This window comes from Balaenoptera physalus (genome assembly GCF_965194825.1).
Source record: "Balaenoptera physalus genome assembly, chromosome: 15".
NCBI lineage: Eukaryota > Metazoa > Chordata > Mammalia > Artiodactyla > Balaenopteridae > Balaenoptera > Balaenoptera physalus.
In genome coordinates, this window is record NC_138894.1 from 6,484,002 (window position 1) to 6,497,695 (window position 13,694).

Below are 13,694 nucleotides of genomic sequence, written 5' to 3' on the forward strand. Positions count from 1 at the left end.
GACCAAGACATTCCAGGATAGCTGTTTTACATAGACAGGTCAAAGCTTCCTTTAGAGCTCTTTTGGTCTTTCTTTCTTTTTTCGTTCCTTTTCAGATTGTTTTTAATATGTTCACCACCCAGGCAAATTATATGACATCACATCCCCTGGTCATTCGGCCACATGAGCTACCACATCAGTCACCTCCAGAGACAAAATGCCATGCAGAATCTAACGGGAAACCTCTCAAGGGACACGAGGCCCCGCCAGCCACATAAGGACCTGGAAGGCAGACAAGCACAGTGGTTAAGGGCAGCGGCTTTGAGGCCAGACCACCTGTGCACGTACCTCCCCCACTGCTTACCGGCAATGGGACCTTCGGCAGGTTACTTAGCATCTCTAAGCCTCAATTTCCTCATTTATAAAATAGAGGTAACTACTACAATGTTCCAAGATTATTGTAACTACTACAATGTTCCAAGATTATTGCAATAATAGGTGAGAAAATGTGCGTAAAGTGCTTGGACCATGATAAAAGCATCACGAATAGTAGCTACTCTTTTATGGAATAGGGTAGGGCCTGTTTTTTATTTATTTATTTTTTTGAATGCAGAAAAGTTTCCAACCCCATCTCTCCTGAAAGGGAAGTGGTTACCTTGGAACAGATCTTTTTTTTTCCTTGAGTAAGGTCAGTTGATGCCCTCTTAGGGATGCAACATGGGTGAGTTGGCAATCAGTGTCCTAGGAGAAGAATCTAATGTTTAGTAAAGGTCCACTTCTGTTTGGATGGTAGCAAAGCTGCCTCAGTGGGGCGATAGACTTTGCTGCACAGAAACCTAAAATTTTCTGGGGTGCAGAAAAACTGTCCCCAGAGACTCCCAGATAGGGAGGCATAGCAGTGGGCAGTAGGGTGACCCTGCACAAGACCCTGCAGTTGTGAGTGGGGACTGGTGGCCACAGTCCTCAATGCAGTGGTTGTACCTGGAAAGCAACAAACACTGAGCCTGGAGGAGCAGATCAGAAAAGGGCCCCTCCAAGGCCGGTTATTTCACCCTGGCAGCAGTGGCCATTCCCAACAGTGACCGTGGGGCGGAGGACCACAGTGGCATCCAGATCCCCGTGAACTGATGAAGCAGGTAGTATCTGTAATAACTGGAAAGGATTTTTTAATGGAGAAAAGTATGCTATTCTTTAAGGATCTAATTGTGACCCCAAAGCAAAAATCCATATTGATTTGCAGGGCCATTTGAGGGGTGTCTCCTGAGGAGAAGAATTTCCTCTCAGAAAGGTTCACTGTGCTCTCAAATCTTTAGGCAAGGGTCATGGTCTCGCACCTGCTGTCAGATTCCTGGAGCAAGAATTGTAGAGAATGGCCCTCCATCTGCATCTAGAGTACGCAGACAGGCATCTGACCTAATTCAAGTCACTCTTCCTCACCAGCCTCAGAGAGACGCCTCCGGCTGAAAGCATCAGGCCAACCTCTGCAGAGTCCTGAACAGAAAGCAGTTAGGGAATGAGCAGAAAGACTGTTCCATTTCTCATTTATTAACATATTGCCTCATTTTCACCAAGAGGTGTCAGGTCCAGAGATTTATTAATAAGTCAATCTCTCAACTGATTCAAACTCAGCTGACAGCTTATAAAGAAGAAAGGTAAGAATGTATATTTATTTCACGTCTCTTTTTCAATCACTGCATCCTGGGAAGTAGTCTTTCTAGAAACTGGGGAATTGGATGAGTAACTTCCTCCTACCTTTTCTAGGGTCAGAGAGCTTGTTATATAAGGACAGGTGTTCAGCTGGTATACTGTGACATCAGTACATTGGCAACCATGACATGTACCTCCCAGAGGAAGCTGAGCAGATCCACAACCATTGGGAGCATTTCCTACAGAACCAAAGATGTCATCTCTTCAGCTGTACCTGAATCTTCAACATTCCCGGGGGCGGAGCTAGCATTCCCTCTGTGATCAGAGCAGCTGCTGAAATCAATGCACTCAAGGTTCCCACGTGCACTAGTTTAACACAAAGATAACTCCACAACTTTTTACTAAAAAAAGTGATGGGGAAAGAGGCTGTTACACCTGGCAGGGAGTACTGTGGTTCAAACCATAGTGTGTGGACAAAAAAAAAAATGTTGCCCGCCATTGCAGTAAACAATGAATGTTGCCCTCCATCAGGCCAACAGCGACTGAGATGTCTGATGTTCGACTACTTAGGTTTTTTTTTTTCAGCAAAAACTCATATATATTCTGGCTCCTCCCTTACCTGTTTGGAACAGTTCTTCAGAGCTATCTGAGAGGTTGTCTCCCAGGCTATAGTCCTCAGTAAGGTCCCTGAAAAAAAGATAACTCTCAACTTTTAGGTTGTGTGATTCTTTTCCTGTCAGCAGTGGCTGCCATTTATTGAGAAATTTCTATGTGCCAGGCCCTGGGCTAAGCTCTTTACATATGTTACATGTACACATTTATACCCCATTTGCATGCTAAAAACAACTCTGAGGTTAAGGTATTAGCACCCTGGTGGTATAGGAAACTGAGGCACACAGAGGTAGCAGTCACATAGTCAGTAAGCAGGAAAGCCATGATCAAGGTTCAACCAAGTGGACCCCAACACCTGCTCCTACCGTGATTCTGTCTACCAAGCCTTTGTATTGATTGCCCACTTCTCTTCCGTCTTTGAGGTGGGAGGCTTTGGCTAAGGGTAAGGACATAGGGTGTGGTCTAATCAGTAACGTTAGCAGTAACAAATGCTGTTGCAGCATCTTGTTTGCCTTGTGTTTGTAACTGATGCCCAGTAACCCTGAATAGATCATTGATCTAGACATGATATGAGAATAGACCACACATAAGCTTCCTGCCTTCTAGAACTTTCCGTGCCAAGAGGGATGTATTGACAGCATTTGCAGAGACAGATAAGTTATCTCAAAATAAATGCACATGCTCAGAGAAGTATAAATGTCATGTGATCCCCCAGAACTGACTATTCAAGAAATGCTTTTGAAAGAAAAAAGTCAACACATTTACGGATCTTAGGAAAACAGTGTGTTGGGAAATAAACAGATGGAACTCTGGGCATTCCTGCGTGATGGGATCCCCCATATTAAATCCTAGCATGTTCTGGTGTGGCTCATCCTTCTTTAAAGGGAGATTATTTAAAATGAAGAGAACTAGAAATTGAAATTTAAACTTTTCTTTTCTTTTAATTTTATTTTAACTATATTTCAGAAAATGCATAGCCATGGCATTGTTTGTTTGTGGAAGAACTCAGAAGAATATCTGAGGAATAAAACAGTGATCCAAGGAATTAGGGTTGATGGGAGGGAGTTGTGTAGAGAGAAGAGATAGGGACGGAGAAAGGAGAAATAGGGAAAGGTCCTCATCATTCTATCCCACAGCTCTATGAAACCCAACCTTCGTTATCATTAAATACAAGAGTCAGTTTAGGTTCTAAATTCTTATGGTAACAGCTTAGAGGATCCCAGGTAACCAACCAGAAAGTGAGATATCAGTTGGGAGCCTCCTGCAAGAATCCCACCAAGAGGTGGTAAGGGCTTGAATTTAGAAAACGGCTGTTAGAATGAAGTAGGAAGGAAGAACAAATTGTATTCCTATGTTTAAGAGTAGAATTAATTAGATTTATCAAGTTATTTTGCATTGGGAAGGAAAGATGGAAAGGAGTTGGGGGGATAGCTCTCAAACAAGGTGGGATGTTTGACAACCATTCACAGAGATACCAAATACTGGAGGAGGAGCAATTAGTAGGAAAGCAATGGTGGGTTCAATTTTGGATAAGCTAATTTTGAGGGGCTGTCTTGACATTAAGCTATTGGAGATATGTCGGTAAAAATTATGGGCTAGACCTAGTAATTTGGGATTTGTCAGTGTGCAAATTGTACTCAAGTCATGGGGATGATCCAGGTCCCTTCAGGAGGAAAGAACAGAGCAAGAACTGCAAGGGACAAGGAAGGAGTCCTGGGAAGCATGACTCCCGATGGGCAGGAGGGGGACTGGTACCCACACAGGAAAGTAAAAGAGGTTAAAGATGGAGAAGGATGGAGAAGTTCCCATCAGCAACCAGTGCAGTCACTAATGACATCATTTAAAGTGACTTCAGAGCTGCTGAGGGTGGCCCAGGCAGGACACAGTGAGTTGGAAAGAAATGCTAGGAGAAGTGAGAACACTAAGTGCAATGTGGGGTTGTTTGGAAATGGCAACGAATGCGAAGACCCCTGGCCTTCTCCTCTCAGAGACACGAAGAGGGCAGATGAAGAAACCCCACAGGAGACTTGGTGTCCTCAGAGGAGAATCAGGTCTCGGTTAAGTCCAGGAGCTACAAAGAATGTTCTCTGAAGAATTTAGGGGTGAAGGATGTCTACTAACAATGGAATGATAACTGTTGGAATTCCTTAGATATTTTGGATATTAACTCCTTATCAGATGTATGGTTTTCAAATAGTTTCTCCCATTCCATAGGTTGCCTTTTCACTCTGTTGATTGTTTCTTTTGCTGTGCAAAAGGTTTTAACTTGATGTAGTCCCACTTGTCTACCATATGATCTATCAATCACACTTTGGGGTGTGTATTCAAAAGCATTGGAATCAGGATCTTAAAGAGACATCTGCACTCCCATGTTCGTTGCAGCATTATCCGTAAGTCAAGAAATGGAACAACCCAAATATCCACCAACACATTAATTGAGGAAGAAAATGTGGTTTATACATACGACGGAATGTTATTCCGCTTCAAAAAACAAGGAAATCCTGGCATATGTGACAACACGGACAGACCTGGACGAAATTATGGTAAGTGAAATAAACCAGTCACAGAAGAAAAAGTACTGCATGATTCCACTTTCTGAAACAGTCAAACTCATAGAAACAGAAAGTACAATGGTGGTGGCTAAGGTCTGGGGAGAGGGCGAAAAGGGGTTTGCTGTTCAATGGGTCTAAAGTTTCAATTACGCAAGATGAATAAGTTCTAGAGACCTGCTGTGAAGCACTGTGTCTATAGTTCACAATACTGTACTGTGTCCAGAAAAATATAGTAAGGTAGATCTCTTGTTAATAGTTCTTACCACCAGAGAGAGAGAGAGAGAGAGAGAGAGGTAAATCATGAAACTAGATGCGATCACCCAGATGGAGAAGAAGGCAGAATGAGCCCTGGGTCCCTCCTGTGTTGAGAGGCTGGGTAGAATAAGAACTAGCAATGGAGAGAGGGAAAGAGAGACCAGTTAGAAGGGAAGAAAACCAGGGGTGTTTGGAGTCTAAGAACTAGGTGAGAAATATTTCATGAATGATTCATCACGCCAACGCTGCGGGCAGTTCCAACAGTATGAGGACCGGGAAAAAAAATCACTGGCTTAACGACATAGATGCCACGGCAACATTGAGAAGCTGGTGTTTGTAGAACAGTAGGTATGAAAACCTATTGCGAATATTTTAAGAAAGAGTGGGAGAAAAGGAATTAAAGACAGTAAGTATATAGAACTACTCCAGGGAATTTTGCTGTAAAGAAATGGAGCACAAACTGGAAGGGAAACGGAGGCAAAGACAAATGTTACACGCCGCGCAGGGGCGGTCAGGGCCACATGTGTGGCCACGGGAGTGTGCTTTTGGGAATCAGTCCCCAAAGCAGCCTCCTACAGGGTTCCCAAAGCAGTCCCATTGTTAGTTCCAGCCAGGATACCCAAAAGGATAATAAGGAAAATGTGAGTCAAGTTGTCAAACCAGCAACATCGGGAAGCATAAGAAAGTTGATGGGTGAGAGAGGGCAGGGTGAGCCGGTGGGGAGGAGAAAACTGGAGGTTCCCCTGGACCAACCAATGTGCAACTAGCAGGCCGGGCACAGCACAGCCCTGGATGGAGACGGGACGTTGGATGGGCAGGAGCGCTTGGGGGAGGAGGAGGGAGCCTCTACCAGGCTGAGCGTGATCTGAAGTGGGTCTGGGGAGGCCTGACCACAGGTGAAGGACCAGGGCTCACCTGGCCTTCTCGCAGTGGTGCCGTCAAGAAGATGCCCCACAGCACTGTGGATGTCAGAGCAGCCGGGCTCTGCAATCCGGCCTCCCTCCCTTCCCCAGGAAGGTCTCCCTTGGGGGCAATAATATGCAAACTTCGGTGCAGGTCAGGATCCACCAGACCCCTACAGCAGAGCCTGGACCTGGGAAGGATGAGGAAGACCCCACAGGTGCTTAATTCTGCTCGACACCCACATTTAGAAATCACTCCTCTACTACCAAGTGGATGCTCCGGGTCGTACTCTTATGAAGGGCCATTAAATGTCTTTGTGTCCCAATAAAGGTTTTATTGCGTGTCTAGGCCCTGGACTGGCTTTTAGGGAACTGTGGAAGGGGTGACGGTAACAGACCTCAGCCAAGGCTAGGACAGTGAGGCAGCTCAGGGCTCAGGAAGTGGACCCCCTCGGGGTGGCAGGAGGGGAGCCAGGGCTGGGGAGCCTCACTGAGCCCAGTCTGGGGGCGGCAAGGTGTCTGGGAAAGGCCATGAGTAACCAGGCACGAGGCCAAGGTCTAGTGTGTGGCTGTGGCCTCAGGACTGGCCGGGCAGCCAGCGGGGTCTGAGCGAGTACCCAGCTGGGCAGTGGCAGAGGCCAGAGCTCAGAGACAAGGCAGTAGCTGGCAGCTCCCTGCGGCTCTGGCACGCTGCTCCTGCATTTGCTTGACTTTGCTGCCCGTGTGATAAAGCAACAGGCTCTGTCAGATAGGACCCCCTTGACACTTTTTGGGGAGACCCCCAGGTCCAGAGGCTCCAACGTGATGAGGAGTCCCCTTAGTTCCCTGAGCCCAGGCAGGGGGCTCGGTTCCTGCTACTCCAGCCACAAACAGATCCCTCCAAAGGAAACACCACCGTCCACTGGAACATGACATTTTCTGTCCTTCCATCACCGTTACCATCCTCAGCTCTCCTGGGCTGAAGGCTCATTGCAGCTCAAAGGCTTTGCTGAGAACCTTAGCTCCACTGTCCCCTTTGATCACCTAGTAAGAAAAGTCACCCCAACTTTGTAGGTCAAAACCCTGCATCTTAATGAAATAAAATGATGGTGTGGGGTGGACGAAGGGGAACAGGGGCTGAAACTCAGGTCTCCGGCCTCAGCACCACTCTTTCTTATTATCGTGATCAAATACACATAACGTAAAACTGACCACTTTAACCCATCGCTTCGTGTAGGTCCCGTGGCTTTAAGTACATTCACATTGTGGTACAGCCATCACCACCGACCATCTCCAGAGCTATTTTCATCTTGCAAAACTGAAACTCTGTCCCGCTTCACTAATAACTCCCCAGACCCCTCCCCCGGCAGCCACCCTCCTACTTTCTGTCTCTAAGGATCTGATTCCTCTAGGTTCCTCGTATAAGTGAAATCAAACAGTTTTGTCCCTTTGTGACGGGCTTATTTCACGGAGCATAATGTCCTCAAAGGGAGACAGAACCACAGGGGAGGGTGGTTTCCATCCCACAAGCTCGAGGTTAGGGGCCAGCATTTTCCACTGCGCTCCCTGCTCCTGAAGCCCACACTCTTGATTTCACTATGAATGGCATCCTGGCTGAATTGTGTCCGTCCCCCCCAAAATTCGTAGGTTGGATTCCTCACCCCCGACCCCGAGTATACCTTGGAATGTGGCTGTCTTGAGAGATAAGGCCTTTATGGTTTCATAAGCTTAAGTGAAATCACATGGCCGGGCCCTAACCCACTATGACTGGGGTCCCTGCTAGAAGAGAGACGCCAGGGATGGGTGCACACAGAGGAAAGACCCTGGAGGGCCCAGGGGACACAGGGAGAAGGTTGCCGTATGCATGCCACGGAGTGAGGCCTCAGGAGAAACCACTCCTGCCAGCACCTTGATCTTGGACTTGCAGCCTCCAGGACTGTGAGAAAAAAAACTCCTGTTGTTTGAACTCCCTGATCTGCGGTATTTTGTTACGGAGGCTGAGCTGACTAATACAGATGCGGCTACGTGTTACCAGATTTGAAAGACCCACGTCCCAGAGTGGCTGCAATCCATCCCCAGTCTGATTTTTGTGGGCGTGGAGCATAGAGGTTACTTGACTCTGCAGTTCTGTCTCATTCAGAGAGGGATGCGGTTTCTTAGCCTGCCCAGCGGTCTGCCATGGATGACCTTTCAGAGCTCTGAGTTTCCACAAAGACAGCCCTGCAGTTGGCCCCCAAAGCATGGCTTCACTGGCCAAACCTGCCTTATTTTCACCAAGCAGCGCCCGTTCCCAGGGCCAGCAGCCCCGCAGAAGTGTCAGGGATTCGCCAGCCGTGTGAATCATTCCTCCACAGCCTTTCTGCTCTGGGAGAGGAAAACACTCACAGAGAAAATAGCACGGCCCAAGAAATGAGCCCCTCCCCCCTGCAAGGAAAGTCACCAGCCGCCTAAACACAAGGACAAGAATCTTTGGTCTCAGACTCAGAGTGATTCTCTGCTATTTCTCAGTACACTGGGTTTGAAATTGTCCCTTTCTGGTATCATAATGTATGTGTAATTTTTGCTTTTCAGCCGAACAGGTAAAAAAGAATTTTCCCTTTTTTTTTTTTTGCCTATTCTAAGGCATATAAGTTCCAAAACACAGCCTCCAGATGGGCCAGGGAAGCTGATGGCCTTGAGAGGAGTTCAGAAGGGTGAAATGGGGGTGGAAGTATGGGTTGAAAGAGCTGGAGAGAAAGCCAGACACCTTATCCAGAGATGAGGCTGAAGGAAACAGGCAATTTCTAGAAGAGTCTCAGCGAGGGCCACTCAGGACACATGATCAGGAAGATTACACCCCCAAAGTGGCCTTGGAAATGTGTAACCCAACACAGGGAAACTGAGTAAGAGCGAGAATACCCATTACTGGAAACGAGATTCATAAATTTTCACGTAAGACTTGCTCAAGGGAACATCAGCCATGTCGCTGAGGCCACCGGTTCCCAGAGAGATGTTCCAACCGGAAGCCAGAGAATCAAGACACAGATCCCAGGCAGGGAAAAGGTCTTCCGCCTTCAAAGAGCAGAAGAGAAATGGGGTGGTGGAGGAGGGTCGTAATGAGGCCAACGCGAATGGATTGGTATGAAATTGGAGGACAGAAATTAAAGATGAACTAAAAACCAAAGGGGTAAAATCTGGTTGCAGAGAGCAACTGAAGCCTTTAATGGAGGGCAGGCACAGGATGGGGGCTGAGCCAGAGCAGGTCTGGGCCTCCGCCCATCCCAGGCCAAGGTCACCTGTACAGGGGAAGCCCCCCGAGTGACAGGAATTGTCTGTGTACGTGATGGATTGCACTTCGCTGGGTGGACCTGATTGAGGAGAGGAAACTGACGAAAAAGAGAAAGTGGGGAGTTTCTGTGACCCCAGGGCACCAATCTCCCTCTTTATTCATTTGAGAGTGACAAGGGGAAGGTCACTGGCATCAACAGCAAAGGGACTTGCATTTGGTGGTGGACCCAGGGTGGGGTTCCCTTCTGGTCCTGCATCTTCCCTAATCTTGTTTTCTCCACTGGGTACTGAATAATGCTGGCGGCGCTCACCTCATTTTACTGACCAGCACAATTACAGAACGTATCTATTAAGCAGGCATTTATGGTGCCCCTGCTCTGGCCAGGCACTGTGTGATATCGTAGCAATGGACTGGTGAGATAAACATTAATTTCTCTTTATCAGCAGGATGAATAGAGTTTCTCTCCTCATAAAATTAACAAATCCACAGTTACCCCACTGCAGTGGGAGGCCTGCCACAGTCCTGACCCACCCTTCTATTCACCCAAAGCTCCTTTCCCTTACGTTCCCATAGCATCTTTCAGACCTTCTGTTTGGCTTGAAAATTCATCACGGTAAACCTCGCTATGAGCCACTGGTCCCATCTCCTAGCCACTGAGAAAAGGGACACCATCGGACGTAATATCTCTTTCCCAACTCAAAATTTCCTGGGCTCTTCACCCATATTCTCCATCCTCCTTGAGATGGGGGCCTCTTTTCAATTTGATCTCTCAACCCCCAGCCCAGATGCAGTCTTACCTCTCAAAGGTTCTCCCTGGTGTCATTCTTACATCTGTCCCTACCGGCTTCCTCTACCCGGTGTCTACAATGTTCTGGGCTCCCCACCATAACTAAGGCCTTCCCTTGTATTATTCACATTCCTATGAAACTGCTGCCCCGTCTCTCCTTCCTTTCCCTGCCCACGTTCGTAGGGAAGAAGCCTCTGCTGCAGCCTTCACCACCCCCGCTGCACACCTACTCCTTGGACCCTCAGAGTCTGATTCTGCAGTACTGCTGGCACTGCTAGTTAAAAAGTACCCGAAAATCTCCTGGTTTACATTCTATTCTCCACTGGGACCGCTTGACACCGTGACAACTTCCTCTTCGAAACGCCACCCATGGCCTCCGTGACACCTCACTCCCCACTGGGTCTCCCTCTTGTCACCCTGATGGTGCATTTTGGATGTTTCACTGATTCCTCTGGCCAGCCCCACAGCTTAACGCGGTCATCGTCTAAAGATCTGTCCTTACTGCTTTCTCCAGGGACACTCATGGATTCCCACTTCAAATGTTGCAGCAAAAATAGAAATGAGATTTTTCTTTTCTGATAAATAAGGAAAATAAGGAAACAATGAACAGGCTGGGGAAACAGCATAAACAGGCCTGAAAGGGTTAAGCAATCTTGGTTATTCTTTAGCTGTTACTACTAGCAAACACTTGTAGCTAGATGTGTCCTTCACAGAGCTAATTACTCTCTGACTCCATATGAATTACACCCTGCACCTGGCATTCTTCTCCCCCTACTCTCCCTTGTAGCACTCTTCATTTCAGAAAGAAGGTTACAGGCAGATAACTTCAGGGACACCAGACCCAGTTGCTGAACCTCCTGACACCAGCTTTGGCCATGAATTTACAGAAGAAAAGAAAAAAATGTAAGACCTTCATTACTCTGAAGCTTATCACCTACCCCAGACCACGAGCTCCAGCTATAAAAACCTTTCCCTACTCCGCAGGGGAGGAGGGCACAGTCCTTGAGGTGCTAGCCTACTGTGTTCTCTCTTTGCCTGGCAAAGAATAAAGCTACTCTCTCTTTCCCCCAGACTCTGTCTCCATGCTTCTCTTTGACATCGGTGCACAGAGAGCCAACATTCTTGCAACACAACTCTGAGCAGATGCTGATGGTCAAGATGCATATCAAGGTCCCACACCTCCTCACATCACCCTACCTGCACATTCCTTCACGCTACCTACACAATACACACTGTGTTCAGCCATCTTTCATCACTCACCACATGGCCCAATTCAGACCTTCATCATCTCACCAGGACTCCTGCAATAGCTTCCTAACTATCCTCCACGTGTGCCCTAGTCTCAGTGCACTCAATTTAGTGCCTTCCTCAAAAACCCAGCGATGGGTAACACAGTCCTTACAATAATGTCCAAATTCATTGCTTAAGGGTCTTCTCTCTGGATGTGTGTCCCTGTTCCAAATGAGCTGTGGGTTTTGAAGAAATTATTTTCCTTCCTCGAGCTTCTGTATCTCTACCTCAGAGTGTTGCTGTAGGAAAAGTTGCTCAGGTTGTACACTGCACAAGTGTGCCCAGCGGATGGAGCATGTGGAAACTGAAATCCAGCCCATGCTCTAATCACCATAAGGAGGATACGTGTAAATCTTGAAGAAGCCAGCTTAAATAATTGTTTGAAACTAACATTTTAAATTATAGAAATAATATACAATGACCATATGTAAATTAGAAAAATATAGATAAGTAAAAAGAAATCAAAATTACTTCTAATCCCTATACCTAGAGATAGCCATTGTCATCATTTGGTTCTGTAACCTTACAAATGTCATTATACATATATTTACATATATATATGATTTAACCCAAAAAGGAGATTATTATAGTACCTACTTTTTCACTTAGTTTCATGAGCATTTTCTGATGATATAAAATATTTTTCTATAGAATTATTATTTTTAATGTCTGCATAGTATTTCACTGGATGGCTGTACTGTAATTTATTTAAACACACCCTCATTAGGTTAATTTTTATTTTTGTCTATTTTATGTAATACTGAAGTCAATATCTTTGTAACTAAATATTTGGTACAAAATGAATTTTCTCTTAAGAATAAATGCCTAGAAGCAGAACTGCCGGGTCAAAGGTTAGGTGCACTTTTAAACCTTTTGCTCTCTGTAACTAAACTGGCCCTGAGAGTCACCATAGCAACGTACCCATCCCATTAGAGATCAGTGACTTGCCAATTTCACCACCCTCACCAAAACGGATCTGATTCTGTCAGATCACAGAATTTTAAAGCTGGAAATAATCTAAGAGATCTACCCAAAGGTCTCACACCTGCTGCCACTGGAATCAACTGGGGCTGGGGACAGGGCATTATGTATTTTTCTAAGCTCTCCAGGTGATTCTTCTATACAGCCAGGTTTGAGAACCACTAATATTGTCCATATTCCACATTCTAGGTTTGGGGAAACTAAGGACGAGGAAAGGTACGTAACAAATTGACCCAGGAAAGGAAGGCAAATGAAAATGTCTCCAAAATATAAAGGAGAAGAAAATGATGCATTTAGGTGGAAAATTAAGAAGTAGTAATTTATAGGTAATTATTGATAAGAGAACTGGTAAGTCCCTAGGTGTTTATATTTGAAATCTCATTCTAAGTCTGCAGACTATTTAAGAACACAGAATGAAAGGAATGCTGATCTTCTATTCCATGGAAAAACCACTCATAATATCAATTCACAACCATTTGTTCATCTTAAAACTTGCACTTTTTTGAAAATTATCATTTTGATCTGAATGCTTCTCATTTTTAACCAGCATTTATACTTAACCTGATGTGATTTTACAAAAGAGTTTAGATTTACCTAACTTCCAAATTTTATAGTTTAATTTTTGTAAGCAATAGAAGAAACATCTTTCATCAATGATGACACAAGAAAGGGATAGCACATGAAGGGACAATGGGTAATTCTACCCAAATAAATTCTCAAGAGTTTGAGAAAAAAAACTTGCACTTTTTAAAGTGTATCCTTATAATAACAAAGTGGTGGTGGGGGGGAAGAGCATGGATGCCTAGAGATGAACTTTACATGAGTGGGGTATAAAAGACGCAAAAATACATTTTTAAACAAATATCAATCCTGAAGATACAGCAAAATACTGTGTTTGTTCAGCACATAGGGAAGAATAATTGTGTGTGTGTGTGTGTCTCTGTGTGTGTGTGTGTGTGTGTGTGTGTGTGTGGCAGGGAGGAATGAAGGAGATGGGGAGGGGGTGGAAAGGCTGAGGAATTGTGCCTAAGACACAACGTCTTCTAGAGACCAGCTGAATCAGTGATTACGACAAAGGGTTGCTTTCAGTTACCACTTTACAAGAAAGAGTGATTGTAGCACCTTTTTTCTGAGAAAGGAAATGTTCTCAGAAAGGAAAGAAACTTTTTTTTTTTTTTTGCTTTGTTATTTGCTGCTTTCAGGAGATACACTGCTTGTGGTTTTGAAAGTCTGAATTGCCTGTCACTAAATCCATCTTACCACTCCCACTGGTGAAATGAAGAGCTATTTCTTCAGTATGAGTCAACCAATGAGCAACTCTGTAAATGAGCATCCACTGCATTGCCGAGAGTGGCCCCAGACTTGGCCTCAGGTTCCCAAAGGGCTTAGAATACAGAAAAGGGAGGTAAATTCACTTTCATGGAGCATCTCACGCCCCAGGC

At 45.5% G+C, this 13,694-nt stretch overlaps 1 protein-coding gene and 1 long non-coding RNA gene across 3 annotated transcripts in view; one reads left to right on the forward strand and one right to left on the reverse strand.

The window, feature by feature from the left end:
* The window catches only part of LOC309643597, a 153,975-nt gene that overhangs the window by 129,772 nt on the left and 10,509 nt on the right, over window positions 1–13,694 (forward strand). The gene's annotated exons all lie outside the window — the stretch shown is intronic.
* The window catches only part of IL1RL1 (interleukin 1 receptor like 1), an 82,736-nt gene that overhangs the window by 56,923 nt on the left and 12,119 nt on the right, over window positions 1–13,694 (reverse strand). The window lies entirely within an intron of this gene.